This window comes from Lolium perenne, chromosome 5 (assembly GCF_019359855.2).
Source record: "Lolium perenne isolate Kyuss_39 chromosome 5, Kyuss_2.0, whole genome shotgun sequence".
NCBI classification, from domain to species: Eukaryota; Viridiplantae; Streptophyta; class Magnoliopsida; order Poales; family Poaceae; genus Lolium; species Lolium perenne.
Window position 1 is genome coordinate 211,252,937 of NC_067248.2, and position 17,119 is coordinate 211,270,055.

Below are 17,119 nucleotides of genomic sequence, written 5' to 3' on the forward strand. Positions count from 1 at the left end.
AAGTGGTGTCATTCCAGGTTCCGGCGTGAAGGTCACCATTCGAATCAGCCGTTGCGGCGTACCTGCTTACGTTTTCCTCTTTTTATTCAAGACCCTTTGTACATATGTTAAGGTCCAGTTTGTAATAGTTCGATATACTATGGATGTCTTTGTCCGCACCGTTGTTTTAAACAAGAAGCACCTAGATCATTTGGGACTGTTCGTGGTTAAAAAGAATCGTTCTAAAAACTGTAGCCAAGTAAACGATCAGGAGCATGCTGGTGATGAGAATGGTCCGTGATATGCCGGGATCCGTACGGATCGTATAACGTCAAATCACGGGGCACGTACGTACGCATGCACGTCTGGGCGCTGTAGAGCGCAGCGCGTGTGCTCCGCTCCGGCCGGACGATCGGAGCTGGGATCATTGGCTGGCTCGCCACACTCCCCACCACCAAAGCGAGCTCCCCGATCCGGTCGATCCTGCTGACGACGCTGCGTCGCTGTAAAGTAGCGTCGCTTCCGACCGCAGGAGACACCGGACGTCCAAGTGGTAGAGTGAGCGCGTTGGCGCGGGGCTAGACACGATCTTGCCGCAGCGCCGTGCCGCCGATAAGGTCTACCGACGCCAGCCTGCCGCGGCAGCGAACCTCTGCCGCGGCACACGCGCGCGTACCACAAAGGCATAGGCCCTCCACTACCTCACTTACATTGATTAGCGGCATTTTTGTGCCGGCACTTCTCAAATCCGCCGCTAATAGCAGATTTAGATGGCATATATTACAACTAATGCCGCTAATAACGCGCAAATTACCGGCAATCTAGTAAAGTGCCGCTAAGGTTGCACTAATACCGGCAGCTAACGAAACTGCCGCAAAAGATTTCGCTAATTAACGGCACTTTCGCGATGTGCCGCAAAAGATCAAGCGGTCCGAACTGTTTCCACACAACTATTCAAGGTTCAATACGTTAAAACAATATAGTTCTAGGACTAAATTGAAAAGTGTGGTTTCAGAATCCAGACCATCACGATCAAATTCTCCAATTTAGGATCGGGGAGAAGCCCCACCACCGGCACGCGTCGCGGCGGCGCCCCGCGCTCCCTGCGCCCGCCTTCGAGTTTTGTGCACTCTCCATCGACGACCTCCTCTCCCGGGCTACGCGCGGGACTAGCTCGCCGACGTGCCCCCTCCCTCCGCCGCCTCGCTCGCCTCCTCCATCTCCTCGCGCCGTCGAGGACCACTACGCCGCCGTTGTGCTTGCGCTCCGCCTCACGGGGGCGTAGGTTGTTGAATTCGTGCTCCTAGACTAGGAGCTCGTGGCCGCGACGCCATTCAGTCTCCTTGTGCGACCACCACCGCAACCCTAGTCGCCACGATCGTCGGCGCGGCTTCCACGCCTCCTAGCCTCCCGCGCGGCCGCCTCATCCTCCTATCCTACGTCAACTACGTGGCGCTGCCCTAAATCGCCTCCTGCCCGGCTTCCCCGCGAACGCCGCTTGCCCATGGAGCACGCGCCTGTGCATGGTTGCCGGTTGTGGGCACGGTGGTGCTCTGCCTCTGCTCCATCGTCGCCTCCGGCCTCCCTCACCACATCTCCTCCGCTACTGTCGCCGTGTGATGGTGAATTTCCCCTTCCTCTTCCCCTCTTTTGTTCCAATTTAGGATGTGTTAATGTGATGTTGTTAAATGAGATCATATGCCGCTGTTAAGTGAATTTATCTGGTGTTGATTGTTTGTTGTTATAACCTACGCTTCCTATTACCAACTCAAACAAATTCCAATTATATGTTAGTGTTTCAGACAATTCATGGACATGCAATGTGTTTTCCAATGTTGCAATGCTATGTTATTTGAGAACTGATACATCTGTATATCACATTTCATCTGTGATCATCGATCCTTTAGTACCCTGAACCTTGATCGATCCGTTTTGGGCTACTGGTGACCGCTGCCTCCCCGCAGGTCGATGAAGGTGATTTGTTATGTTTCCTTTGTTCTCTTCCTTTTTTCTGCTAATCAACCATCTGACGACCTGCTCTAGCCCAAGGCAAAGAAGATCATGGCCTTGGATGACAAAGATGGTAACCTGCAGCTCAAGGGCTTGGCATGGGTAATCTACTCGGCTTGGTCAATCTGTTTGCTTGAATGTAGCTTTGGCAGTGCACTTACTACTGCTTTTTCATGGCTCAAGGTCCCTGTTCGATCCTTGGAAGAATTTCAGGAGGTTTACTCAATTTATTGAAATGGGTGTGCAGAGAGGAAAGTTGCACACACGGGCCTGAACGATGTTTCAAGTAGGAGCCATGTTGTGCTCTCCATCCGGATCAGTAATGATGCTGTCAAAGGGATCAATAATGGGTGGTGCTAGTGCTTCTGGCGCTGTACCGGTGATCCTGTCGTCATCTGCATGGATGATAGTGCCCAAACTCAAGCTCCAGGTAGGAAACCCGACCCTTCGGCCTCTCCCCTGCGGCTTCCTTCTTCTACACCGACTATAACTCCATTTGTATCTCTTGTGCTTGCTATTCACTTGCGTTGATCGCATAATTCACAAACTGTACATGATTATCTAGACAACTTTTGTATGACTTTGTGGTAGATTTTCTACACAAATTAGCATTTACCTGAGTAGAAGCACACATTTTGAGTGACGAGGTTGATTTGGAAGATTATGTCTCCAAACCAGATAAAATCATCGTTGGTGATGTGAGTGCCTTCCCTTCATCGGACTTTTTAATATTCTTGAAATCTACCATGAAATTTATATTATCCCCGGAATCTTAATCTGACACAAACCTGATGTCAGCTGATACTTTTGCATAAATATACGCAGTAACAGATCTGGTAAGGAGTAAGCATGATACTTTTCTTTATGCATGTGGTTTAATCAGTCAGTTCTGTAAATGCTTGATTGTTATAATATAGGTGCTGGAATTAGTTGAGCATATAGGACAGAAGTATTGTACTACAAGTTGATTGCTCCGTTGAACTAAGCCCTGCTGATTATATTCTTTAGTGATGTAAGATGTTATCTAGCCATTGCATTTCGTGCTTCCATTGCATTTTAGGTTGCTGGGGGCTAAGCGTTTAGAACTTCACGACTGCATGTTCTAAGCTTGTCAGTTTGTTTATAATTTATAACAATTTGGTTTGGCGTGTTCAACTCCTTTTTATACACGCAGTATGTCAAGGCTTTGCCAATTTTCTTGATTTGTTGCACTTACAAGCAGATATTATTATATAATGCTTCCTATGTCTATGATTATGTGAACAGTTAAAATATACATTTTTCCCGCTTAGTAGCTCTGTTTCATAAGATCACATAAATTATTGATGTTGTGTATCGAAAATAGCTAATGGAACCTCGCAACGCGCGAGGATGAAAACACACCAATAAGGGAGCACCACGTGTTTGACAGTATATGTATTTTCATTAGTATATGATCCGTATTTCACCGTATTCTGACAACATGCATTCACATTAACTCGAGCTCTCTCACCAACCTGTCCTCCCCGCTGCCCTCCCTTCCCAAACCAGACAACCATGGAAGTTGCTGCTCCTCCACCTCTTCTTCCTCGCCGTCCTTCGTCCAGGTCGGCGGCGCCTCCTTCAAGCAGGCCGTCTAGATGCTCGCCGATATGCGCGCGCTCGAGCTCCAGCGCATCTCCTGGCCGACCGTCATGCCCCACCACGACGGGAGTGCGCGGTGCTAGCTCGGGCGGCGGAGGGGGGCTTATTGGTGGGGCGCGGCGGCCGCCAACGGTGAGTTGAGGCGGCGCCCACCTTCGCCCAGAGGAGCTCTTGCGACACCGCGTCCGAGTACTTCTCCGCCGCGCTACGCCTCCCGCCGGCCGTGGCCGGGGTCATGCTCCTCTCGCTCGGCAACGGCGTGCCGGACGTCTTCGTCAGCGTCATCTCCTTCGCCGTGCTCCTGCACCGAGTCTCATGGCACCGAGCTCCTCCGTCCAATCTCGTAGATAGCGAGTTCCTCTGGCAGAGGTACTCCTCGACCCAGATCTTGGGTACAGTCGTAGGGAGCACCATCTCAGCGACCTCCTCTGGCTGCCGTGCTAGCTATTCTGCGCGACCCTGACTGCAACGAGTTCCTACAGCCAAGCTCCTCCAACCGCCGTGTCACTACGAATCAGTAAGAGCCGACGCCGTGTTAGGCCTGACTTCTCCAAGATGCTCGAGCAGGTTTGGTGTGGGTCGCCGCTTCACGTACAGACCAAACCTATGGCACGAGCAGACCTCGGCTGAGCCGACGGCGGGGCACAGACACGGCGAGTTCTTGCTGTTGATGCGCAGCTCCGCGCCGGCGAGCTGGTACTGCTGAGCTCCTCGCCCGCTCCCTCTCCCTCAAGCGCATCACCGTCACGGACAATGCCCTCGACTTCCCCGCGTGTTCGATTTCTTTAATTTCCTCTTTTTTTTGGTTTCTCTCGGCTGTGTTGGATTTATACCGATTTCCCTTGATCTCATTCCAATCTTGTTATTTTTTCTTCTGATCCAAATGGCCGTAACTAAATAATGTGTGTTTGTTCTTCCGATCCAAATGGTCCTTTTTCTTCCGATCAAAATGGTCCAATAATAATGTTAACAGTTTTTTTCAACATTAATTAATTTGGAAGAACTGCTAATGGATATTTCCATATTTTAAAAATATTGTTTCAAAAATATTTTTAACACAAAATCATTCGTACAAAATGTCCATTTTAGAATTAGTACAGAATGCCATCTTTTTACATTCAACATCTTATCTTGATGTTCATTTTAGATTTGTACAGGCTCAATTTTTTTTACTATGTCCACCATAAGGACAAAATGTTTTGTTTGGATTTTTTTATATATCTGCATAATTGGTAAAAAAATGTGTTTAGGAATTTATGTTTTGACCCGATCATTTTGACTATCTCCACCATTGGTTAATTGTTTTAGCCCCCAACAGAAATTTCCATTATTTAAATAATGCTTCAGAAATATGGTTATTAGTTATTACTAGGAATTATATTAGTACTCCTACATGTAAAGCTGATGCATGCACTAATGGGGTAGTAATGAGCTAGTGGACAACCACACAATTCTGACACTGATTCACCAAAATCCCTGCCAAGTTTCATTTAAAGCACCCGCACATGCATACGCGACGCGGTATGTATAAGCATGCGTATAAAAAATGCTAAATCAGAGAAAATCAACGTATAAACAAATTGCTATATTAGATACTAATCGCAAAGCAATCATGGATGGGTGAGATGTCGACCTCGCCCGTAGCCGGGTTCCAAACGTGCGCGTCGTGTTGTGTATCCTTTTTTGTTAGAGTTTTGGAGAGGGTTGGGAATTAGCACGGTTGCCTCACGTGTTGTATCAACTGATTATTCTTATGTGTGCACTTTAGGGGCTCTGTAAGAATTTCTAGAGAAGCTAGGAGTTTGTTCAATACCAACACGAATGCAATGTTCTTTCCCTCCCTAGCGTAGTGCTTTGTTTTGGTGTCGCTGTAATGTGTTTGTACTTGGTCAAAGCGGTGCCCACCTTCCACACTGGAAACAGCCAAATTTTCACCGCTGCGATCTGCCATTTTGCCCCCTCCTCACATCTCCCATCTCTCTTTCATCTCATTGTCCGCCGCCCCGCCGCACAGCGCTGCTCCTCCGCCGCCTCCTCATCTTCTGTTTCCCACCGACCACAGTGCTTTGCCGAGCCCCTATCGCGCGGGCCCGCGAACCGTAGCCGCGCCATGGGCTGGTCGCCCATCGCCGTCACTGCTTCCTTTTCCACCGCACCTCCGACTCCTCCTCCTCATCGAGTTCGACTTCCTCTATGTCGCCTGCACCTCCCCCTCGACCTCCTAGAGCTCCAGCTCCACTACATCGACCCCGACGACCACCTCCTAGAACCCCGCCTCGACCATGTCATTCGCTGCTTGGGCGACGAGGTAGAGGCGGCGGGGAACACCGGCCTCTGTCGACGTCGGCCGAAGCTTCACTAGAGGGGAACGTCGGCCTCTGCTGGTGGGGTGCAGTCGGCGCGGACGCGTTGGTGGCCGTCGCAGGAGTCAGGCGACCGCGCGGCGCCTCCCCATTCCAAGACTGAGGGCCTCCTCTCTCTCCACAGGCTGCCTTGCTCTTCAATGTATGAGATCCACCATGTCTAGGTTGTCGCCATGGCGGTACCACCAAGGCTCTAGAATTGTGCAGTTATTCCCATGGTCAATGATCTCTCTCAAGTGGAGGACATGTGCATGGTCGCCGGTTGAGCGGACGGACTGGAGTGGGGGCGGAGCTGCAGCCTCCTCTCATGGCATGGGCGCCCTCCTCTCTCTCTCTCTCTCTGGCTGGCTGTCGTGGGAGCCCCTGCCAGACCGGAAGTGGGAAGGAGGTAGGTGATGATGGAAATTTTCTGATGATTAGGTGCTCTGCTTTTTGATTTCGGTGCGTAAGAAGTGTTTGTCGTTATTCCTACAAGAACTTAATCAGTGTATTTTCAGATTCTCATTTCGTTTTTGTGGGCTAAAGCAATTTATTCAACTGATAACCCATATGCTTAGCATGCAGTGCATCTGAGATTTCTTCTTGCTACCCTTGATATCTTATGGCTACTGGGAGTGGTCCGATGATCTGAATTTTTGGTTGTCATATTCTGCAATTAGATGTTGGAGCTCAGCATGGACGCAATAGAATGATTCAATCATCTTAACTGTATTTTTTCTTGATGACAACCGTTGGCATATGCATTGCAGATTTAGGCCTCACGACTGCACTGGATGTTCGAGGTATGATGCCGTGAAGATTTTTCTCCATTTTTTCTCACTGCACTATTTAGGTTATTTGCAACAAATGGGCCGTGAAGATTTTTCTCCATATCCTTTTTTTCTCACTGCACTATTTATGTTATTTGCAACAAGTGGTTCGCAATATGTACAGTGGGTTTATTCCTATAGATTTTCCTCACTGCACTATTCAGCACGGACCAGGTCCATGGCAAGTCCTATAGAAATTTAATGGTTAATTTTGATGATGATTGATGGTTGATATTTTCTGTTGCTTTTCCAGGAACTTAATATTCAAATTAACATGCATTTGCTTAAGGTACTGACATTAGTCCAACACACATGACACATCAGTTCTTTCAGTTTCAAGGCGTTTCTTTGAAGGTATTACGGCTTCTCCTTGCTTAACTTTAGGATGGGAGGCCATAAACGACAAGCTTTGCATAGTAATTTTTATCAGGCGTAGCATTGTTGGTTCAACTTTATTGCTGAATTTTAATTCCAATCACAAAGTGAGTAGCTAAATTACTGATAATTTTGGGTTTTATGTAGGTATCTGCAAGTTCTAAATTCGTATGTTGATTGTACGACATGCCGGTGAAGCTCTTTCCTGGCCGGCGGCATGGTGTGGGTCAGGTCGTCCAAAGTCATGGTCGACGTTGACACGCTCCAGCCATCCCCACTCAGGTTTTCCCACCGCAACTGCTCACCTGGACGGTGACTCTGCCACATGTTCAGCTGGGTGGGCGCTCAATGACAAGCAATGCTTGCGCCTGCTCGGGATCAGGTTGCATTACCGAGAAACGGCCACGACGCCACCCGGGACGACCATGATACAGACGACAAGGCAGGGCAATGAGGACCGTAGTGGCCTAGGGACCTCGCAAGAACACCTGGTATCTTAAGATGGTCTATCTCATTCTGTTGTTCTAGCATAGATTAGCAGCAGAGCATGCTTTGGTGTTTTTCAGAAGCACCCGTTCCTTATTTAAATATAGGCTCAACAAGGCATTGCTTCTAAATATGAATTTTCTTATCACTCTTGTACAGTTAAAAGTATGTTGTGCATTCTGTTCATTCACGAGAAATATTTATTTACCAGTATGTAATATGCAAAAAAAAAAAACCTTTTTGATCAACTCTGTTTTGATGTATTCTAATCATCCTTTCACAACAGACTTTCTTTAATGGTAACTCATGTATTAGTAACTGATTAATCTCACCATCTGTTTCTTTTGTCCTTTGTTTTCATGTACATATTCAACTATCTTACTTCTTTGTGCATGTTAAGGTCCTCCTTTTACAAAAGTTACCACTTCCCTGATGTCCATGCATTTACCATTCTCATTTGCATCCTATTTATCATGCCAATTTTGTATACTTTGGTTGATATATTATTCTAAAAAGTAATATACTTCCTTTTTTATTCAGATTCTAAAGATGACATTTCACAACTGATGAAACATTTGGAGGTAGCCGTGTTCTTGCTACGAAGTTTGGATCGTCATGTGTTCCTCCGCTTTTTTGTCAGCCCATGCAACATGTTTGACTGGGAATTATATTGGCTAATGTATAACACTCATTTATTTGTGCATGTTGGAGAAAAAACAGGGCAATGGAGTAACCCTTCTGAAAGATGTATCCTGCCGATTGTACTGCTGGAAATTACTTGTGCAGCGAACCAGGATCTGGGAATTCAGAAGCGATGGACCGTCAGGTAAACACTATACTGTAGCCATAGAATTAGGCCGGGTTCCTCCTGTTGTACTCCACATTACGAAATCAGAGGTATAAAAAAGGAGTCATGTATCGAGTGGATATGTGGGATCCGTGTTGCCCAGCCACAAGGCTTTCCTATGTTTGTCAACAATGCATTTTGTTTTTTACTGCTACAAGAACACATTAGTTTAGTAGTACAAAGAAATTGAGACAATTTATTTTTCTACACCTGTGTTCTGGTGCTTTGTAGTACTATTTAGTATTTACAATTAGACAAACCATTGTCGTAGTATAAATCACTAAGTATATTTTCTCTTTACGTCATACCATTTCCATAACAGCGAATAATTATATTAACCTTTGATAGACTAATAGTCTAAATTAGGCTGGATCGGCAATTTAAGCCTACTATCTTTCTTGAGCATTTTAGTCTTATTATTTCTTTCTCCTGTTCTGTTCCTTATATATTGCTAAGTCAGTTCAGCCTACTATCTTTCTTGAAAATTTTGGCCTTATATCCTTTTATTTCTTCTATTCAGTTACTTATGTACTGCTAAGTTATCAAATAAGCTATTAATGTTTAGGGCTAGGAGGTTACAATTTTTTGAAACCAATATAGCTTCTCATTTCATCTATTACCGTTCTAACACTTCTCGGTTTCTCAATTTCGAATTGACAACCTGGTACACACTACACAGGGACATTAATGCAATTGCATTTACCTTCTTCTCAACATATTTCAGGTTTGGTTTTCTTGATATCATCCTTAGCTTCATGGAAGAGTTATCAGCCATACACATCGTTTCTGAAGTGATGATGGCTGATGAAAGTTCTGGTTAGCATGATGAAGCCACATGGAAAGCTTGAGGTGACCATGGTGCTATTGGCATATATTTGGTCATCAACCCGTCTCATTTAACAGCTATAAATTATGTGTGAAATATTTTGGAAGAAATGCATGTTTTTATTGTCTCCATGATATTGAATTATTGCAATTTGGTTAATTCATAACTTTTAAGAAACACACACTTCTGAATCTTCAACTGTCATACTATTTTGAAGATTTGAAGAAACACCCTTATCTATTCAATCTGTATATTCCGCAAACTTAGCATTGCATTGGTGCTTTGTGAGTCCCACCCAACAAACTCCTTGGTGACCTGGGATTTTTTTCCACCTGGAAGTTCTCTAGATTCCTATAATGTGATTGATTATATCACTTGAACTTCTGGCGTGGAATGGCAGAAAAGTTTAAACATAACCCGAGCTTAATCTACGCATCAGGTTTATTTGGGAGTAAGCATAACCTGAAGTGTCCTTAATTTTTGGATTGATTATATGAGCGAGAACCTACTATTCTATTTATTTATCTATACATGTAGAGCATGACTTCAGAATATAAGAAATAAACCCTTTCTAGCATTTCAACTTCACTTATGTGATCTTTTAAGATAATTTAATTAATGCACCACTTGTACAATCAGTTGCGGCTCGCTTTGGAATAGTTTGTTCTTGATGATGTGTTTATATTGAGAGAGTTATGGTCTCATAGTTGAGTTTGATATATCCCTGTAAGCTGTCACATGTAGTTAAGATATTTCATTAAATGTTGTCCTACTTGATGCAAATAGGTTCAGAAACACTCATCCCTCATGTCAGGTGCACTTCCATTGAAAAGGAGTCCGGAATTAGCCTACTGGAGTTTTTGCATAACCCATAGTTTTCCTTTCTATTTATTCAATATGTTTGTGATAAAGTTACCATATAGAGAATCAATTCAGTAAGTTCTCCTTGCACAGTGTGTTATCAGAACTGTTTAGGATGTAGCTTATCAAGCTTCATTTTGAGGATCCAATGGTCAACCGAGGCTGAATAGAGATTAGAAGCACTGTATAAGGTATTGAAATATTATGTGTGGTTTGAATTTAATACCTAGCAAACATTTACCTCTGGATGTATGCTCTCTAATATTTCACTATCTTCCAAATTTCCCGAAAAAATATTTCTATTTTTAGGTAGAAAGTGAGCTGATTTTTTCACACCAAGATTTCTTTTCTTGGTCATGATGGCTTTGCCATGCTGCTATAGTCCTGTGGCCCTGACTCGCTCTTCATGTGCTTGCATCCACTTGGCTAACAAAACAAAGATGGCAAAAGTCCTTTATGTTGAATTTGTTCTCCATGCAGTCCAAGCATCTAAGTTCCATCTTCTTGAACCATCACACTACACTATAGTTCTAGATTGTTAAAATTAAAGTTTCTAATTGCAAATCGCACATTTATTAATTAGACTGGTGAGTTCTTCGTTGAATCACTATACTGCATTAGCTCTACTGTTAGTCCAAACTTTCAAGTTTGATCTTTTTTTGAGTCATAGAACACATCAAGGGAATCACCGAGGAGGCCATCTGGTCCAAACATGCCAGGGAAGTGGCATAGGCTCTCTACAACGCCAACCAGATGGCGATCAAAGTCTCCTTGGGCGATATGGTAATTGTTTTACCGACGGTGATGAGGCATGATCCCCCTCCGGGAGAATATGAGCCACACCAGCCCGTGGTCCCTCTGTCGGCAATCGGTGATATCCCTAGGCCAAGGAAAAAAGAAGGCACTTACCCTAACTTAGTATTTGGTTGTTTTCTTTGAGTTTTAGCTACTAGATGTGATTTATCGGTGATTTCCTTATTTGGTTGCCTTCATTTAAAATGTAGTAGATTTATCTAAATTAAGTGTACCTCATTCCATTGCCTTCAAATGTGGTCTTATCTGTTAGGCTCATGTTACTGGAGGAAATAAACGGCTCAAGACTTAGGACTTGTGCCAACGCCTACTCTAGGAAGTGTTGTAGATGGCAGTGCCATCCATATATGGCGCTCCACGTGTGTTCACAGTTTTTTGTACTTACGGTATTTCTGTTCTTATCTAAAATTTTACTTACGATCCATATTTGTTCTCATGTGAGATACTGCTTAACTTGCACACTGTAATGTATATAACCTTTTCTTATTGTATTTCATATGATCAGTGTCCGTTACTCTGTTAGGTTCATGGTAAAGTAGAGCGTACTTGCAACAATTAAATGGCCAATTCCGAATGCAAACAATAGTCTACTGATTTCTGAACGTAGAACATTGCCTATTCATTGTCTTTATCACATTCGTAACAGCTTAACATAGAAACGTCATTTGTTCTTCAATTCCTGACTCGAGCATGTCATCATCACCGTTGTAATTTAACATGGAATTATCATTTATTCTTCAACTCCTAACTACCTTAATGGTGCGGCGTGCCGCCGCGCCTTTCCTTGCTAGTAAAATAAATGGTTAACCATTGTCAACACAGATTAAGTGTCGACAATATTTTCCTTATTAACTCCGCCGCTCCATGAACATTATTACCTTTTGAAGTTGCAGGAGATTTAGGTTATAACAAAAAAAAGGTCTTGATTTATGCTGAAAATCCCTTTTATTTAGTGACTAGAGACTTCCTTTTTATGCTTGTGTTTGCCTACTTGTAGTGGAGATGGAGAATTGGGCCATAATATCTTTCCTGTAATGAAATGCTTATGCCTCAAATGAGGTATGCGTCTTAAGGTGCCTTTTTACTGAATTAACTTCTGTTTCACCCATTTATTTTTACTACCCATTAAACACTTCCTTGCTGCAGTCACCTTGTTTTGGTATAATAGAATAATTTTCATGAACATTGTAATTGCTTTATAATTTTTTCTGTACAATATGAATAATTAAACTTATAGAAGCACAATCTGCAGAGATAAACATGATTATCGAATCTATATTCCGGTAATTCAGTACCCCTTTAGTGGGCAGTGACAGTGCTGCTCTAATCTGAATTAAATTTCTGCTATCTAAGATGTTTTCAAAGATATCAGGGAAGTGAGCCGATCCCTGCTCAATTTCTAGTGCAGAAAGATCAGTCGATCTGGCAAACAGTGCAATGCATGAACTTGCAAAGGTGTGTCATAGTGTGTTGATTAAAAATGTTGCTTGGCTCTACTCCATCCTCCCTGCATCCTGGAGTTAACTATGTGTGACTGTATCAAAGATGTCTTTATTAATCAAGGATGTCTACAAATCAAGTGAATCACCATTGTGACTGGACCATATCCAAGATAGAAAATCCCACACAGAGCATCTCAGTTGTGTAAATCAACTCAATCAAAACCTAGCATTAGCGCTGCCAATATGGACATGGGTTCAGTAGCTGAACCAACCGGCGATGGGGAGCGTCATCTTCATTGCAGGCTTCTTTAGTTAAACAAGGTACTGCCCCCTGCGTATGCTCATCCCCCTGTGTATGCTCATTAGCAAGCTGAGAATCCCCCCGTTTCTTTTTTCCTTCAATATTTTGTTTACTGAGATTGTAGCCACCTATCATGATAGTATACAGGAAGTGAGGCACTTGAAAGGGGAAGATCTGAACTCACTGCAACCCAAAGAGCTGATCATGATTGAGGAAGCACTTGATAATGGACTGACAAGCCTGCATGAAAAACATGTAGTTGGACTTGTTGGTTGACATTATAGCATTGTCACTACTAAAATGTTTTTAGTTTCTGATGTTTCTTTATTCTTTGTGCAGATGGAGCACTATGACAGGCTCATGAAAAATGTATGATCTAGTTTGTGCAGATGGAGTATTTTTGTTGGTCATAATGCAGTTCTTCTCACCCACTGCTTTCTTGGTCAATTGCAGGGTAAGATGCTAGAAGATGAGAACAAGTTGCTTGCATTTAAACTGGTAAGTGACCTTCCAAAATGGCTCACTCTTAGAACTTATTGTTGACTAAGCCGTATCTGGTTTTGTTCAAGTTCTTGCAAGCTAAAAACTATTGGCACAATGTTTAGTCTCCGCTCGAAAGAATACTTGCAACATAGCTGTATCACATCACATTTCAAAGAGGATGAGCGGCCTCATGAACAGGATACCAAATAACAGGTGTATCGTGTACTCTGTTAGGTTGCCAAGACTTAAGCAGGGTTAGTGCAAAACTGAAATAAAGCATCAGGAGAGAGTACATAGAGTAATAGTTTAGCTAGGTCTGAAAACATCAGTAAGGCACACAAATATAATCACTGATACACAAAATTTTCCTAGTTGTTTTAGTGACCGCATGACAAACCACAAGGCAGATGGAACAAAATCTTTTACTTGTGATTCCTGATGCTTTCAACAAGGTGTGCGCCGTCAAACGTCAATGCTTTTCTGTAGTCTATCTAATAAAAGTACCACAAGGTGTAATAGCCTATCTACTAGACTTTGAAAATATTTCAACGAAGCACCACATTGTGTGAATCTAATCTCTCCAGAAAGCATTAAAATGCAGTGGGTCTCTATATGCAGTAACCTATAGTGTTTCGTTTCCTTGGTGTTTACACAGAAGAAGCTCCAGTACAATAGTCAGATAGACTTAAGAATCAAGAAAATGAAGTCTGATCTGAAGAAGATAACAGGCTTCCAGGTATGCTTCTGCAGTAAGTTGATTAAAATTGTATCCTAGTTTAATTCTTTCTGGAAGCGGTGTGCTTCAACAGTAAGTTGATTAAAATTCTAGAGTATATGCATGAGGGTTTACTATGCTTGTTACTTTTGCATAAATATACGCAGTAACATATAAGGAGTAAGCTTGGTACTTTTCTTTATGCATGTAGTTTAATCTATTGTGTCTTAATGCAGACATCAAGAGTATGCGAAGAAATGTTGAGCAAGAGGAAGCTTATGTTGAGCTACAATGTTGTTAAATTCTGTAAGTTAGCATGCTAGGATCGTGTGAGTTGGCTCTAGATGAATGTGATTGCTGGGATAGTACTTACAGTTCAGTTCTGTAAATGCTTGATTGTTATATAGGTGCTGGAATTGCATGCACTGGATTGTGATTAAAGTTTGTTGTTTAGTAATTATTTTGTAAATGCTGAAATTGCATGAGCTGGTTGTGAATTACAGTTTAGTCCTAAATATAGCCTTGGAATTGAAAAGAGGCGGTCCTAAATAGTGCCTATAAATGAAATCCGAGGCATTTAGACGCACTACATAAAACTGCATCAAATTGTTATGTCAGGCATCTAATTATAGTGGCGGCAAAAAAATTTAAAGGCATTATTAAATGTACCAACAAAAGAATTACAGGCAGTTTTAGAAATGTCGGCAAAAAGAGTTTGTGCCATACTAAAAGTGCCGGCAAAAAGATTTTGTGGCATTTTTGAAAAGTGTCGGCAAAAAGATTCTGTGGCATCTATAAAAAGTACCGGTAAAAAGATTCCATGGCATTTTTTAAAAATACCGTCAATACTAACTAGCGGCATTTTTGGAAGTGCCTGAGAATACAACTAACGACATTTTTCTAAAGTGCCGGCAAAGATCTACCTCGACTGGAATAAATGCAGCACTTTTTTTTGTGCCTTAAAATTTTTTTGCCGGCACATACCTGACGCAGTGCTCCGCTTTGTTTGTTGCGGCTTTGTTCGTGTCTCCCATGCACGTGCCGGCAGAGAGAAGACATGCTCGTGGCTGCAGGTGCACGCACACAACAGCCAGCCAGCCAGGACGTAGTGAGCGGCAGCAGGTGTGGTTTGATTCGGTCACAGCGCGGCTTTGTATGAGCTTTTGGGCGCTGATCCACCTGGATTTTGTTCGGGCCTCGGGCAGTGCCAAATCGTGCAAGCAAGGACTGCCGGTAGATGCCGGTTTTCTCCCAAATTTCGTTCTTGTGATCACAGCGTGGTGATGATTACTCGGATGATACAATCATTTGCCAGATACATATGCGGAAACCCCACGTCAAACTTTAACTAAGGCCACATCCAGAGAAAATTGCACCTCACACTGTGCTTTGTGGCATTTGTCGAACATATAACACATAGGCAAGATAATTTTTAATTTGTCCCTTAATTTCAACTACTTAACATGCTATGTTTTTTTCTTGTTCGCACACACCTATAAGCTAACGAGTAGGGGAGTTCCCCTCCACTCCAAAAAAAAAAAAATCCTGCCGCGTAGTTGGGCATCTGACCTAACCTCTCTCCCTCGAGGCGGCGGCGCCGCCCGCCGTCCCCGGGGAGTTCTCCTCCACACCGCCCTCCTCCCCTCCCCTACAGGCCCCCCTCCTCCGCCGTCGCCGAGGACGCCGCGGGGCAAAGCCTCTGTGGTGAGGCGGCGGTGGCGGCTCGATCCTCCGTCGGCAGAGCGCAGCGCGGCCTGCGGGAGCGTGTGGGGGCGGCGGCCTACACCCTCCTCCTCCGTCGACTGAACGCAACGGGATGGCGGTGGCCGGCGGATCTCCGGCGGCCGGCGGCGGATGTTGGCTGTGGTGTGGTCGGATCTGGGCCCGAGGTTCGTATCGCGATCCATCGCGGCTGCGTCTCGTCAATGGCACGAGGAGGCTTCGCTGGGTCTTCTTCGCGGCTTGAGGACGTCCGGGTCTTCGGCCCGGGCATGGTGGTGGTGGCTGACTTCATCCACCGAAGCAGTCGGCCAGGCTGGCTGTGTTGGATTTTTGATCCCACTTTCAGCGCCGGCAGCGAGACGGGGAGGCATAGTAGCCGGTGAAAACCGAGCCGACTCCGGTCATGGCGGGCGATGGCGGCGTCTGCGCCGTTATCTTGTTGAAGGCATCGGCAAGCAACTATCGCTAACCTACTCGTTCCGGCGGCGAGATGGAGGAGCTTGGAAGCCGGCGATGGTGTCGCCGGTGGAGGGTTGGAGTGGCCAGCCCAGGATGGTCGCCGACGTGGGGGTCCGACCTGAATAAAGGCGGCGGTCCTAGGGCCTCTCTTGCATGAAGAGGAGGACCTACCGGAGGCCTGGACTCGTGATCTGGCCGGAGTGTTGAGTTCCGGAAGGCTCCGCCGATGAATGTAACCGTGCTTTTGCCTGGAGTTTGTTGGATCGGAGGTATTCGGTCGTGCGCACCCATGTTTTTATTCCGACCGATTGGTTATGGAGGGAGCGGCGCGAAGCTCTTTTTCTTTGTTGACATCAAGTGACAATGGATCCATGATGAAAGTCGGAAGAAGAGAATTTCGTGAAGGCCGGAGGGGAGGACTAGCTAAGGGAGGTTCAAGTCTCTGCGTTGTTGAGGGACTTGCTTGGTGTTCTGGGCTTCACAGCAGCGGTATGAAAGTGGGGGCGACAACACAGGTGAAGTGCAGAGTCCTACCTTTCAGGGTGAAAACCCAAGGTCTGGCCTTAATTGGTTGTGCCTGGCAATGTCCTTGGTGGAGGCATTGTTTTGAGAGCGGGGACTATCTTCAGGGTGAAAACCTAAGATCTTTGATCGAGCGACGACGGTGTTTGAGCACTGTTCCCTTCTTGGAGGCGTCGTTTTTGGAGAGTCTGTAATTCAGGTGTTGTCTTGGCGATGGATGTATTGCTGTTGTTAGGCCCGAGATACTGTAGCGGGACTTTTGTTTCTTAGTTTTCTTTTCTTGTTTTTGGCTGTGTGTGCATCCGTAGTGCCATTAGGGTGGTGCGTTGTTGCAGAGGTTGGGTGTAATTGGTATCTTCTTGATATTAATATATTCCCTTTATCGAAAAAAATAAGCTAACGAAAAGAAAAGATAATCAAAGGGGTGGGGGAGGCTAATGACAGAGGAGAATATACCAAGTGAAGGGGTTGGAGTCTTTGGAA

The 17,119-nt window shown here is 44.6% G+C and overlaps 2 long non-coding RNA genes across 7 annotated transcripts; both read left to right on the forward strand.

Annotated features, from left to right (window-relative positions):
• The first annotated feature begins 997 nt into the window (after positions 1-997).
• LOC127301832 (uncharacterized) lies at positions 998-13,511 on the forward strand. Of its 5 annotated transcripts, none has more exons than XR_007852485.1 (8): positions 999-1,953; positions 2,023-2,091; positions 2,173-2,419; positions 11,990-12,051; positions 12,346-12,755; positions 12,876-12,990; positions 13,075-13,104; positions 13,189-13,511. It is a non-coding gene; the product is annotated as an uncharacterized lncRNA (long non-coding RNA). The 5 variants fall into 5 exon arrangements; XR_007852486.1 differs by having other exon boundaries at positions 12,365-12,755; XR_007852480.2 differs by having other exon boundaries at positions 998-1,953; positions 11,990-12,755.
• Positions 6,047-9,511, forward strand: LOC139831355 (uncharacterized). 2 transcript variants are annotated; one of them, XR_011746066.1, is made up of 6 exons: positions 6,047-6,363; positions 6,725-6,757; positions 7,038-7,138; positions 7,307-8,226; positions 8,366-8,471; positions 9,217-9,511. It is a non-coding gene; the product is annotated as an uncharacterized lncRNA (long non-coding RNA). The 2 variants fall into 2 exon arrangements; XR_011746065.1 differs by having other exon boundaries at positions 6,047-6,757.
• Positions 13,512-17,119: the final 3,608 nt, after the last annotated feature.